Below are 13,660 nucleotides of genomic sequence, written 5' to 3'. Positions count from 1 at the left end.
CCTGGTTGTCTTTAAATGAAGGCAGTCATAGGGAGATACTTTTAGAAATAGTCACATTATCTGTTTTAGGTGTCACTCAAAAAGAATCTGAAGGCAGCTTCCTCTTCCCTCTGGGAAAAAATGCCAGCCTAGGTTTGGTATACAAAGTACACCATAAACAATCTGATCATGTCTAAGAACCTTTTTATGGAGAAACTATCAAGTAGCCACTATGTGTAAGGTTCTAGATGCAGGAAGAACACACAGAAAAGACAGACATGGTGTCCCTGAAGGAGCTCACAGTTTATTAGGAAAATCAGATATGAAAACAACTCTATTTCATAAAATGCAAAAATGCCAGAACTAAAAGCTGGCTAAGGTTATCATATGGTTCTTATCCTTTCTTTTATTAATGTGGTGTATCAGATTGATTGATTCGTGGATGTTGAACCATTCCTGCAGCCCAGGAATAAATCCCACAGGGTTGTGGTGAATAATGCTATTAATGTACTGTTGAATTCGATTTGCTGGTGTTTTATTGAGATATTTTGCATCCATGTCATCAGGGATATGGGCTTGTAATTCCCCTTTTTAGTGGGGTCTTTGTTTTTGGAATCAAGATCCTGCTGGCCTCATAAAATGAGTTTGGAAATTTTCCTTCCATTTCTTTCTTTCTTTTCTTTCTTCTTCTTTTTTTTTTTTTTTTTTGAACAGTTTGAGAAGAACAGATCCTTCTTTAAATATTTGGTTGAATTCCCCTGAGAAGCCATTGACCCTGGAGTCTTGTTTGTTGGCAGATTTTTATTATTATTATTACTGATTCAATTTCTTTGCTGGTTATGGGTCTGTTCATATTTTCTATTTCCTACTGTTTCAGTTTTGGTAGCTTATATGTGTCTAGGAATTTATCCATTTCTTCCAGATTGCCCAATTTGTTAGCATGTAACTTTTCATAATGTTCTAAGAGTTTGTATTTCTTTGGTGTTGGTTGTGATCTCTGCTCTCTCATTTGAGATTTTATTTATTTGTTCCTTTCTCCTTTCTTTTTAATAAGTCTGGCTGGGGGGTTATCAATTTTAGTAATTCTAAGAACAAGCCCCTAGTTTCATTGATCTGTTCTACTATTTTTTTCTTTCCCTATCATTTATTTCTGCTCTAATCTTTATTATTTCCCTTCTGCTGAGTTTAGGCTTCATTTGCTGTTCCTTTCCTAGCTCCTTTAGGCATAAGATTAGGCTGTGTATTTGAGTTTTTCCTTTTTCTTGCTTCTTGAGGTAGGCCTGTATTGCTATATATTATCCTCTTATGACCACGTTTGCTGCATCCTAAAGGTTTTGGATGTTGTGCTTTCATTTTCACATGCTTCCATGGATTTTTATTTCTTTAATTTCCTTGTTATCTCATTCTTTTTTTTATTCCTCTTTAAATTTTATTATTGCTATGTTAATCACCATACATTACATTATTAGTTTTTGATGTAGTGTTCCATGATTCATTGTTTGTGCATAACACCCAGTGCTCCATGCAGAACATGCCCTCTTTAATACCCATCACCATGCTAACCCATCCTCCCACCCCCTCCCCTCTAGAACCTTCAGTTTGATTTTCCAACTCCATCATCTCTCATGGTTCGTCTCCCCCTCCAGTTCCCCCCCTTCATTATTCCCCTCCTGCTATCGTCTTTTCTTTTCTTAAAATATATTACATAATTTTTTTCAGACGTACAGATCTGTGATTCAAAAGTCTTGCACAATTCACAACGCTCACCATAGCACATACCCTCCCCAATGTCCATCACCCAGCCACCCCATCACTCCCACCCCACTCCCAATGCAGCAGCCCTCAGATTCTTTCCTGAGATTAAGAATTCCTCATATCAGTGAGGTGATATGATACATGTCTTTCTCTGATTGACTTATTTCACTCAGCATAACACCCTCCAGTCCCATCCACATCGTTTCAAACGGAAAGCTCTCATTCCTTTTGAGGGCTGCAAAATATTCCACTGTATATATATACCACTTCTTCTTTATCCATTCATATGTCGATAGACATCTGGGCTCTTTCCAGAGTTTGGTTATTGTGGACATTGCTGCTATAAATTTCGGGGTGAACTTACCCCTTCGGATCCCTACATTTGTATCTTTGGGGTAAATACCCAGTAGTGCAATCGCTGGGTCATATGGTAGCTCTATTTTCAACTGTTTGAGGAACCTCCATACTGTTTTCCAGAGTGGCTACACCAGCTTGCATTTCCACCAACAGTGTACGAGGGTTCCCCTTTCTCCGCATCCCCGCCACCATCTGACGTTTCCTGACTTGTTAATTTTAGCCATTCTGACTGGTGTGAGGTGGTATCTCATAGAGGTTTTGATTTGGATTTCTCTGATGCCGAGCGATGTTGAGCACTTTTTCATGTGTCTGTTGGCCATTTGGATGTCTTCTTTGGAAAAATGTCTGTTCAGGTCTTCTGCCCATTTCTTGATTGGATTATTTGTTCTTTGGGTGTTGAGTTTGATAAGTTCTTTATAGATTTTGGATACTAGCCCTTTATCTGATATATCATTTGCAAATATCTTCTCCCAATCTGTCGGTTGTCTTTTGGTTTTATGGACTGTTTTTTTTGCTGTGCAAAAGCTTTTTATCTTGATGAAATCCCAATAGTTCATTTTTGCCCTTTCTTCCTTTGCTTTTGGCGATATTTCTAGGAAGAATTTGCTGCGGCTGAAGTTGAAGAGGTTGCTGCCTGTGTTCTCCTTTAGGATTTTGATGGACTCCTGTCTCATATTTAGGTCTTTCAACCATTTTGAGTTTATTTTTGTGTGTGGTGTACGGAAATGGTCCAGTTTCATTCTTCTGCATGTGGCTGTCCAATTTTCCCAACACAATTTGTTGAAGAGACTGTCTTTTTTCCATTGGATATTCTTTCCTGCTTTGTCAAAGATTAGTTGACCATAGAGTTGAGGGTCCATTTCTGGGCTCTCTATTCTGTTCCATTGATCTATGTGTCTGTTTTTGTGCCAGTATCATACTGTCTTGACAATGACAGCTTTGTAATAGAGCTCGAAGTCTGGAATTGTAATGCCGCCACCTTTGCTTTTTTTTTTTTTTTTCACCATTCCTCTGGCTATTCGGGGTCTTTTCTGTTTCCATACAAATTTTAGGATTATTTGTTCCATTTCTTTGAAGAAAGTGGATGGTATTTTGATAGGGATTGCATTGAATGTGTAGATTGCTCTAGGTAGCATTGACATCTTCACAATATTTTTCTTCCAATCCATGAGCATGGAATATTTTTCCAATTCTTTGTGTCTTTCGCAATTTCTTTCATGAGTGCTTTATAGTTTTCTGAGTACAGATCCTTTGCCTCTTTGGTTAGATCTATTCCTAGGTATCTTATGGTTTTGGGTGCAATTATAAATGGGATCGACTCCTTGATTTCTCCCTCTTCTGTCTTGTTGTGGGTGTATAGGAATGCCATTGATTTCTGCGCATAGATTTTATATCCTGCCACTTTACTGAATTCCTGTATGAGTTCTAGCAGTTTTGGGGTGGAGTCTTTTGGGTTTTCTACATAAAGTATCATATCATCTGCAAACAGTGAGAGTTTGACTTCTTCTTTGCCAAATTGGATGCCATCGATTTCTTTTTGTTGTCTGATTGCTGTGGCTAGGAATTCTAATACTATGTTGAAAAGCAGTGGTGATAGTGGACATACCTGCCGCATTCCTGACCTTAGGGGGAAAGCTCTCAGTTTTTCCCCATTGAGAATGATATTTGCTGTATGTTTTTCATAGATGGCTTTTATGATATTGAGGTATGTATCCTCTATCCCTATACTCTGAAGAGTTTTGGTCAAGAAAGGATGCTGTACTTTGTCAAATGCTTTTTCTGCATCTATTGAGAGGATCATATGATTCTTGTTCTTTCTTTTGTTAATGTATTGTATCACGTTGATTGATTTGCAGATGTTGAACCAACCTTTCAGCCCACTAATAAATCCCACTTGGTCATGGTGAATAATCCTTTTAATGTATTGTTGGATCCTATTGGCTAGGGTGGCCTCATAAAACGAGTTTGGAAATTTTCCTTCCATTTCTATTTTTTTGGGAGAGTTTCAGAAGAATAGGTATTCTTCTTTAAATGTTTGGTAGAATTCCGCTGGGAAGCCATCTGGCCCTGGGCTTTTGTTTGTTGGGAGATTTTTGATTACTGCTTCCATTTCCTTAGTGGTTATAGGTCTGTTCAGGTTTTCTATTTCTTCCTGGTTCAGTTTTGGTAGTTGATACGTCTCTAGGAATGCATCCATTTCTTCCAGATTATCTAATTTGCTGGCATATACTTGCTCATAATATGTTCTTATAATTGTTTGTATTTCTTTGGTGTTATTTGTGATCTCTCCTCTTTCATTCATGATTTTGTTGATTTCGGTCATTTCTCTTTTCTTTTTGATAAGTCTGGCCAGGGGTTTATCAATCTTGTTAATTCTTTCAAAGAACCAGCTCTTAGTTTCGTTGATCTGTTCTACTGTTCTTTTGGTTTCTATTTCATTGATTTCTGCTCTGAGATTTATTATTTCTCGTCTCCTGCTGGGTTTAGGCTTTATTTGCTGTTTTTTCTCTAGCTCCTTTAGGTGTAGGGTTAGGTTGTGTATTTGAGACATTTCTTGTTTCTTGAGGAAGGCTTGTATTGCTATATACTTTCCTCTTAGGACTGCCTTTGCTGTATCCCAAAGATTTTGAACAGTTGTGTTTTCATTTTCATTGGTATACATGAATTTTTTTAATTCTTCTTATTTTCCTGGTTGACCCATTCTTTCTTTAGTGGGATACTCTTTAGCCTCCATGTATTTGAGTTCTTTCCAACTTTCCCCTTGTGATGGAGCTCTAGTTTCAAAGGACTGTGGTCTGAAAATATGCAGGGAATAATTCCAAAATTTGGTACCGGTTGAGACCTGATTTGTGACCTAGGATTTGATCTATTCTGGAGAATGTTCCATGGGCACTAGAGACGAATGTGTATTCTGTTGCTTTGGGATGGAATGTTCTGAATATTTCTGTGAAGTCCATTTGGTCCAGTGTGTCATTGAAAGTCTTTATTTCCTTGTTGATCTTTTGCTTAGATGATCTGTCTATTTCAGTGAGGGGGGTGTTAAAGTGCTCCACTATTATTGTATTGTTGTCAATATGTTTCCTTGTTTTTGTTATTAATTGCCTCATATAATTGGCTGCTCCCATGTTAGGGGCATGGATATTTACAATTGTTAGATCTTCTTGTTGGATAGACCCTTTAAGTAGGATATAGTGTCCTCCCTCATCTCTTATTACAGTCTGTTGTTTAAAATCTAATTTGTCTGATATAAGGATTGCCACCCCAGCTTTCTTTTGGTGTCCATTAGCATGGTAGTTTTCCACCCCCTCACTTTCAATCTGGGGGTGTCTTTGGGTCTAAAATGAGTCTCTTGCAGACAGCGTACCAATAGGTCTTGTTTTTTAAACCAATCTGATAGCCTGTATCTTTTGATTGGGGCATTTAGCCCATTTACATTCAGGGTAACTATTGAAAGATATGATTTAGTGTCATTGTATTGCCTCTAAGGTGACTGTTACTGTATATTGTCTGTGTTCCTTTGTGGTCTATATTGCTTTTAGGCTCTCTCTTTGCTTAGAGGACCCCTTTCAATATTTCTTGTAGAGCTGGTTTCCTGTTTGCAAATTCCTTTAGTTGTTGTTTATCCTGGAAGCTTTTTCTCTCTCCCTCTATTTTCAATGACAGCCTAGCTGGATATAGTATTCTTGGCTGCATATTTTTCTCGTTTATTGCTCTGATTATATCATGCCAGTCCTTTCTGGCCTGCCAGGTCTCTGTGGATACATCTGTTGCCAATCTAATGTTTCTACCATTATAGGTTACATATCTCTTCTCCTGAGCTACTTTCAGGATTTTCTCTTTGTCTCTGAGACTCGTAAGTTTTACTATTAGATGTTGGGTTGTTGACCTATTTTTATTGATTTTGAGAGGGGTTCTCTGTGCCTCCTGGATTTTGAATCCTGTTTCCTTCCCCACATTAGGGAAGTTCTCTGTTATAATTTGCTCCAATATACCTTTTGCCCCTCTCTCTCTTTCTTCTTCTGGGATCCCAATTATTCTAATGTTGTTTTGTGTTATGGTATCGCTTATCTCTCGAATTCTGCCCTCGTGATCTGGTAGTTGTTTATCTCTCTTTTTCTCAGCCTATTTATTTTCCATCATTTGGTCTTCTATATCACCGATTCTCTCTTCTGCCTCATTTATCCTAGCAGTTAGTGCCCCCATTTTTGATTGCACCTCATTAATAGCCTTTTTGATTTCGACTTGGTTAGATTTTAGTTCTTTTATTTCTCCAGAAAGGGTTTCTCTAATTACTTCTATGCTTTTTTCAAGCCCAGCTAGTATCTTTAAAATCATGATTCTGAACTCTACGTCCGACATTGTACTAATGTCCATATTGAGTAGGTCCCTGCCAGTTGGTACTACCTCTTGTTCTTTTTGGTGAGGTGATTTTTTCCGTGTTCTCATTTTGTCCAGAGGAGAATAGATGAATGAGAGAATAAAATGCTAACAGGGTAACAATGCCCCCAGAAAATATACTCTAAACAAATCAGAAAAGACCTGAAACCAGGGGAAAAGAAAGGGAAAGAAAGAAGAAAAAGAAAAAAAAAAGAAAAAGAAATAGATAAAAACAAACAAAAACAACAAAACAACAAAAAAACAGAATATGATCAAATATGATCAGGCTGGTGCATAGATCAGTGCCACACACTAGATTTTGGGTGTATTGCGGTCTGTAGAAGAAAGTGCCTCTGAAAATTTTAAAGGAAGAAAAATTTGTATATGTACAAAAATAAGGGTCGATAGGATGAAGGGATGGAATATGACTGTAAAGATGAAAATTATAACAAATTTTATAAAAGGAATTGATAAGAAGTTGTTTGAAAAAAGAAGAGGATTAAAAAACAAAAGAAAAAAACGGGGAGAGAATGTGACCAGGCAGGAGACTAGAACAGAGCCATACACTAGAGATTTAGGGTATATTTTGATCTGTTAGAAGAAACTGTATCTCAAAATTTTAAAGAGAAACAACTATGCCAAAAATAAGGGTAACTATTATGAAGGGATAGAATATGACTCTAAAAATGAAAAATAAATATGTTTTAAAAAAGGGATTGATAAGATGTTGGTTTAAAAAGGGAAAAAGAAAAATTTAAAAAAAGACAGTTAAAAAAATTTGAAAGACTAAAGAATCATGGTAAAAAAGCCATGAATTCTATGTGCAGTATTCCCTTAGGGCTGGAGTTCTACCGTTCTCATTGATCGGTAAACTTAGTCTTGGCTGGCGGTTCTTGCTGATCTTCTGGGGGAGGGGCCTGTTGCCCTGGTTCCCAAATGTCTTTGCCGGAGGCGGAATTGCCCCAGCCTTGCCTGGTCTGGGCTAAGTAATCTGCTCGGGTTTGCTCTTGGGAGCTTTTGTTCCCTGCAAGCTTTCCCTACAGCTTTGGAGGACAAGAATGAAAATGGTGGCCTCCCAATCTCCGCCCCAGAGGAGCCGAGAACTCGGGGCCCCGCTCCTCAGTGCTCCCCCAGTGAAAAGCAGTCAATCACTCCCATCTCCCCGGTCTCTGGCCGCACTCCGTGTTCACCCGGCCTGTGACCGAGCGTTTCTATCTCTGGTGCATGACCCCGTGTGGAGTCTCCAAACCCAGCAGATCCCTGTGATGCACTCCCGCGCCGCTCCTCCTGGAGGAGGAAAGGGAGTCTCCCCAGATCTGCCGCTTTTTGGGTCCCCACTAGAGGAGCAGTGGCCCGAATGTGCCGCGGATCAAGGTTTATGGCAACCCCAGGCTGAGAACCTGCGCCTCGGCTCCGTCTCTGCAGCCGGCTTCCCTGCTCTGATACCTGGGAGCTCTGCCGCACTCAGGCATTCCCAGTGTTTCTGTGACCCTGAGGGTCCTGAGACCACAGTGTCCTGTGATGGTTCCACCACCCGCTTAGCCACTGGAGCAACGTCTCTCAGCAGAGCCAACTTCTAAAAGTTCCGATTTTGTGCTCTGCTGCTCTATCACTTGCCAGAAGCAGCCAACGGAGGCCCCCTCCCCCACCGTCTATCCTCCCGAATATCATCTCGGATTCACTTCTCCGCACGTCCTACCTTCCAGAAAGTGGTCGCTTTTATGTTCAGAGAGTTGTTGCTATTCTTTTCTTTGATCTCCTGTTTAGTTCGTAGGTGTTCAGAATGGTATGATCCCTATCCAGCTGAATTCCTGAGACCAGACGAAATCCAGGTATCCTACTCCTCCACCATCTTGCTCTGCTCTTTGTTATCCCATTCTTTAGTAGGATGTTCTTTAATCTCCACGTATTTGTGGTCTTACCATATTTTCTCTTCCTGTTGACCTCAAGTTTCATAGCATTGTGGTCTCCAAATATGCATGGTATGATCTCAATCTTTTTGTACCAGTTGAGACTTGATTTGTGACCCAGTATTTGATCTATTCTGGATAATGCTCCATTGTACTTGAAAAGAATGTTTATTCTGCTGCTTTATGATGAAATGTTCTGAATATATCTATTAGGTCCATCTGGTCCAGTGTGTCATTCAAAGCCCTTGTTTCCTTGTTGGTTTTCTGCTTAGATGATCTGTTCATTGCTGTGAGTGTTGTGTTAAAGTCCCCTACTATTATTGTATTATCATCAATTAGTTTCTTTATGTGTATTATTAACTGATTTATATGTTTGGGTGCTCCCAAGCTGGGGACATAAAGATTTACAACTGCTAGATTTTCTTTTCAGATAGACCCCTTTATTATTATGTAGTGCCCTTCCTCCTCTCTTGTTACAGTCTTTGGTTTAAAATCTAGTTTGTCTGGTATAAGGTAGCTAGTCTGGCTTTTTTTTTTTTTAACATTTCATTCAGGGTGTATTTATTAGTACTTTTATGTCAGAAAATGCATGGTGTCCTTTTTCAGTTAGATGAAGCACGGCTGATGTCATCAAATTGAAGTCCTACATTCATTACTTCATTAAATATATAATTAAAGTTTAAGTCCTGTGCTCAGAGAATGAAGTCAAGTTTCAGTACATCTTCTATAGAGAATGAGAAGCGGCACATAGAGTAGAATACTGCATATGCACACACAGTGGAGCCAAGAAGACCAGTGTCTCGCTTCTGTCCTGGGCGGGTCAACTCCCAACCTGGGAAGGTCATTTAGGGTTGTTTTTTTTTTTTTTATGTCCATTAGCATGATAAATAATTCTCCATCACCTCACATTCAATCTGCAGGTGTCTTCAGGCCTAAAAAGAGTCCCTTATAAGCAGCATATAGATAGGGCTTATTTTTTAATCCATTCTGATATCCTGTGTCTTTTGTTGGAGCATTTAGTCCATTTACATTCAGAGTGATTATTCATAGATATGAATTTAATGCCATTATACTACCTGTAAAATCAGTGTTTCTGGAGATTTTCTCTGTTCCTTTATAGTCTTTATTGCTTTTGGTCTTTCTTTCCTACTCAGAGAGTCCCCTTTAATATTTCTTGCAGAGCTTGTTTAGTGGTTTAAACAAATTCCTTTAGTTTTTGTTTGAGAAACTATTTATCTCTCCTTCCATTCTGAATGACAGCCTCGCTGGATAAAGTATTCTTGGCTGCATATTTTTCCCAGTCACCATGTTGAATATATCATGCCACTCTCTTCTGGCCTGCCAAGTTTTTGTGGAGAGATCTGCTGCTTCCCTTATTTGTCTTCCCTTCTAAGTAAGGGACTGCTTTTCTGGATTCTTTCTTTATCTCTTTATTTTGCAAATTTTAGTATGGTGTCTTGGTGTGAGCCAGCTTTTGTCGAATTTGACAGGAGTTCTCTGTGCCTCTTGGGTTTTGATATCTGTTTCTTTCCCCAGATTACAGAAGTTCTCAGCTATAATTTGCTTAAATAAGCCTTCTGCCCTCTTTTCCTTCTCTTTTTCTGGGACTCTATGATATGAATGTTATTATGTTTTAAGGACTCTCTGTGTTCCCTAAGTCTACATTCATGATCCAATACCTTTCTTTCCTTCTTCTTTTGAGCTTCATTTTTTTTGCCATAATTTTATTGTCTATATCACTTATTTGCTTCTTCCATCCTTCTGGTCATTACCTTCAGTCAGCTTTGCATTTCAGTTATTGCATTTTTTATTTTGGCCTAGTTTTTAGGTCTTTTATCTCTGAGGTATGGGATTCCCTGGTGTCTTCTATGCTTTTCTCAAGCCCAGCTAGTATCCTTATGATTGTTGTTTTAGATTCTGGATCAGGCATATTACTTATATCTGTTTCCATTAGATCCCTGACTGTGACCTTTGCTTGTTCTTTCTTTTGGGATCAATTCTTCCATCCTGGCATTTGCCTAAGGTCTCTGTCTTCTTAGGAAAGCCCGTTATGTTTTCTGCTCCTGAGACTAATAGCTTTATGAAGAAGCATTATATAATGTCCAGGGCCTGGATTTCCAGGAAGTGTTTCTGGTGTCTGCTGTGTGTGCTCTGCTGTTGTGTTGTGGCTACTCTTTCCCTCAGCCTGCAGTGTGGAGTGTTGGAACATTATCCAGTATGTGGCGAGTTTCAACTAGGTGTGCTTTGGTCTGCTTGTTAACAGAGGCCTGATCCTATTTCCACTAGAGCTGAAGCTTTGCAGCTCTCTATGGTAAGCGGGCTTGGTACATGTAGGGGGTTTGAGCTGGTCTTCTGGGGGGTGTCCTGCTGCTGATCTGACTCTCAGGCACACTTGCACTATTAAAAAAGCACCTGCAGAGTGTAGGGCAGTGTAACTTGGTGTAAGCAGCTCTAGCCTCCACTGTGGGTGCTGTGATGCTCACTGAAGTCCATCTGCACTGATTGGCAGGGGATAAAAAATGGGGTCAGCCCACTCTCTTCCCTGGAGAGGAGATTTCACACCCACCAGTGTCCTGAAGCCCTCAAGAGGAGTGAACAACCTCCCCTCATGTGTCCCTGCCATCCCTCAGATCACAGCCTTCTGTGTTTGGGCCATCTGCCCATCCAGTGGTGCAATGCTTCCAGCTTTTATCTCAGGAATGCTGGCTTAGTTTCAAAACTAGAAATTTCAAGGCCTGGTATAGCACGGATCCACACTGAGCCTCGTGGGGAGGGTCTCGCCACATGCTGTGGGTGGTGTTGTTTTGTCCCAGAAGAGCAGTCCCATGAATATGCAGGGGCTTGGATTTTATGTTAAAGCACAGCAAAAACCTGGCATCCAGGTTAGCTGCCCTCAGCAGGTGCCTCTCCCCCTATGCTAATGTAAAGGGCAGTGTAAAGGCACCTGCTGGCTCTTTTGTCCCCTGAGAGGCAGTGCCACCTCTCCCAAATGCACTCTAAGAAGGGGAACTATCTCTCCCAGTGTGACCCAGGGGATCCTCAGACCATGCTGTCTGCTCCTGGGCCTCTGCCCTCTTTCTCCACAGGAGTACCACTAGATCCTCCAGGATCCACCGTGGCAATGGCACTAACTGCTAAAACTTCAGACTTTGAGCTCCTTTGCTTATAAATACTTGCAATAATCAGCCCCTCTTGTTTTCCCAGTCAGTTGTTTTGGGGAAGTGTTAATCTTGTGTAATCCCCTGCTGATTGTGTGTGTGTGCGCTCTCTCTCTCTCTCTCTCTCTCCTCTCTTCATGATTAGGGCTCCCTCCCCTCCCCAGCAGTCGTGGTTCTTTTCTCCCCCAAATCACGTCTCCACACCTTCTACCTTCCATGATGTGGTTTTTCTCCCTCTAGTTGTGCAGTTTGTTCTCTCTGCCCTCAAATTTATTTCTTTGGTGTTCAGAATGATTTATATTTATCTAGCTGTGTCCAAGAGAGGGGGCAAGCATAGGGTCACCCTACTACTCTGCCATCTTAATCTCAACCTTCCAGGAGCTTGGAGTTTAGAGTAAAGCACAGCAAAATGCCTGGGTCCAGGTTAGCTGCCCTCAGCAAGTGTCTCTCTCCCTATGCTTAAGGGGCAGGGGATTGTAATGGTTCCTGCAGGCTCTTTTGTCCCCTGAGAGGCAATGCCACCTCTGCCAGATGCACTCCAAGAAGGAGGAATCATTTCTCCCAGTGCATCTTAGGGGATCCTCAGTTTGTGTCTTCTGCTCCAGGGTCTCTGCCCTCCTCCAAAGGAGCACTGCAGTGCTCACTGGGCTCAACACCAGCCACAGCATGGACTTTTAAAACTCATCTTTGGGCTCTGCTGGTGGTAAAAACTCATGATAATCAGCCCCTCTTTTTTTCCCAGTCACTTATTTTGGGGAATTGTTTTCTTTGTGCAATCTCCATGTGCACTCCTGTCTGTCTGTCTGTCTATCTTGCATCTCTCTGTGATCAGGGCTCCCTCTCCTCTGCAGCCCCCCATCCCCTGCAATCCTCTTCTCCCCACAAATCATGTCTCTGCACCTCCTATCTTCCAAAAGGAAGATATTGATATTGATTTATCTATGTTCCAGTGACAAGGAAAGCATAGGGTCCTCCTACTACTGCACCATCTTAACTCCCACCTGAAAGTAAATTTTAGCACTACTGTTGAGAATTATTTGACCATATATATGAAGGTTTATTTCTGGACACTCTATTCTCTTCCACTAGTGTATATGCCTATCTTTATGCCACATTGTTTGGTTTTTTTTTAAAGATTTTATTTATTTATTTTGAGAGAGAGAGAATGAGAGACAGAGAGCATGAGAGGGAAGAGGGTCAGAGGGAGAAGCAGACTCCCTGCTGAGAGGGAGCCCGATGTGGGACTCGATCCCGGGACTCCAGGATCATGACCTGAGCCGAAGGCAGTCGCTTAACCAACTGAGCCACCCAGGCGCCCCTATGCCACATTGTTTTTTATTGTAGCTTTCTATAAGTTTTGAAATCAGGAAGTAGATCTCCAGTTTTGTTTTTCTTTTTCAAGATGTTTTTTTCTATTGGAGGATTCTTGAAATTCCATATGAATTTTTGGATGGATTTTTTTCTTTCTTCAAAAAATTCCTCTGGAATTTTGATGGGAATTGCCTTGAATCTGTGGATTACTTTGGACAGTACTAACATTTAATAAAATTAATTCTTCCAATCCATGAATACAAATGTCTTTCCATTTGTGTCTAATTTCTTTCAGCAACCTTTTGTAGTTTTCAGTGTACTTCTCTTTGGCCTCCTTTATTAAGTTTATTCCTAGTTATTTTATTATTATATATGCTCTTGTAAATGGAATTGCTTTCTTAATTTTCTTGTATTATTGTTCATTATTAGCAGATAGAAATGCAACTGATTTTTGCATGTTGATTTTGTATTCTGCAACTTCACAGAGTTCACTTATTAGTTCTAACACTTTTATATCTTATCTTTTAAGATTTATTTATTTCTTAGAGAGAGAGAAAGAGAGAGAGAGAATGAGTAGGGGGAGGAGCAGAGGGACAGGAAGAAGCAGACTTCCTGCTGAGCAGGGAGCCTGATGCAAGGCTATTACCCAGGAACCTGAGATCATGACCTGAGCTGAAGGCAGATGCTTAACCCACTGAGCCACCCAGGTGTACTAAGTGAAATAAGTCAAGCAGAGAAAGACAATTATCATATGGTTTCACTTATATGTGGAACATAAGGAATAGCATGGAGGACATTAGGAGAAGGAAGGGA

At 40.4% G+C, this 13,660-nt stretch overlaps 1 protein-coding gene across 1 annotated transcript in view; it reads right to left on the bottom strand.

Annotated features, from left to right (window-relative positions):
- ASB12 (ankyrin repeat and SOCS box containing 12) overlaps nt 1–13,660 on the bottom strand; it is a 108,880-nt gene that overhangs the window by 19,155 nt on the left and 76,065 nt on the right. The window lies entirely within an intron of this gene.

Source organism: Zalophus californianus, chromosome X, assembly GCF_009762305.2.
Source record: "Zalophus californianus isolate mZalCal1 chromosome X, mZalCal1.pri.v2, whole genome shotgun sequence".
NCBI lineage: Eukaryota > Metazoa > Chordata > Mammalia > Carnivora > Otariidae > Zalophus > Zalophus californianus.
The sequence above is the reverse complement of the archived record's forward strand: the minus strand, read 5'-3'. Positions and strand labels throughout refer to the sequence as shown.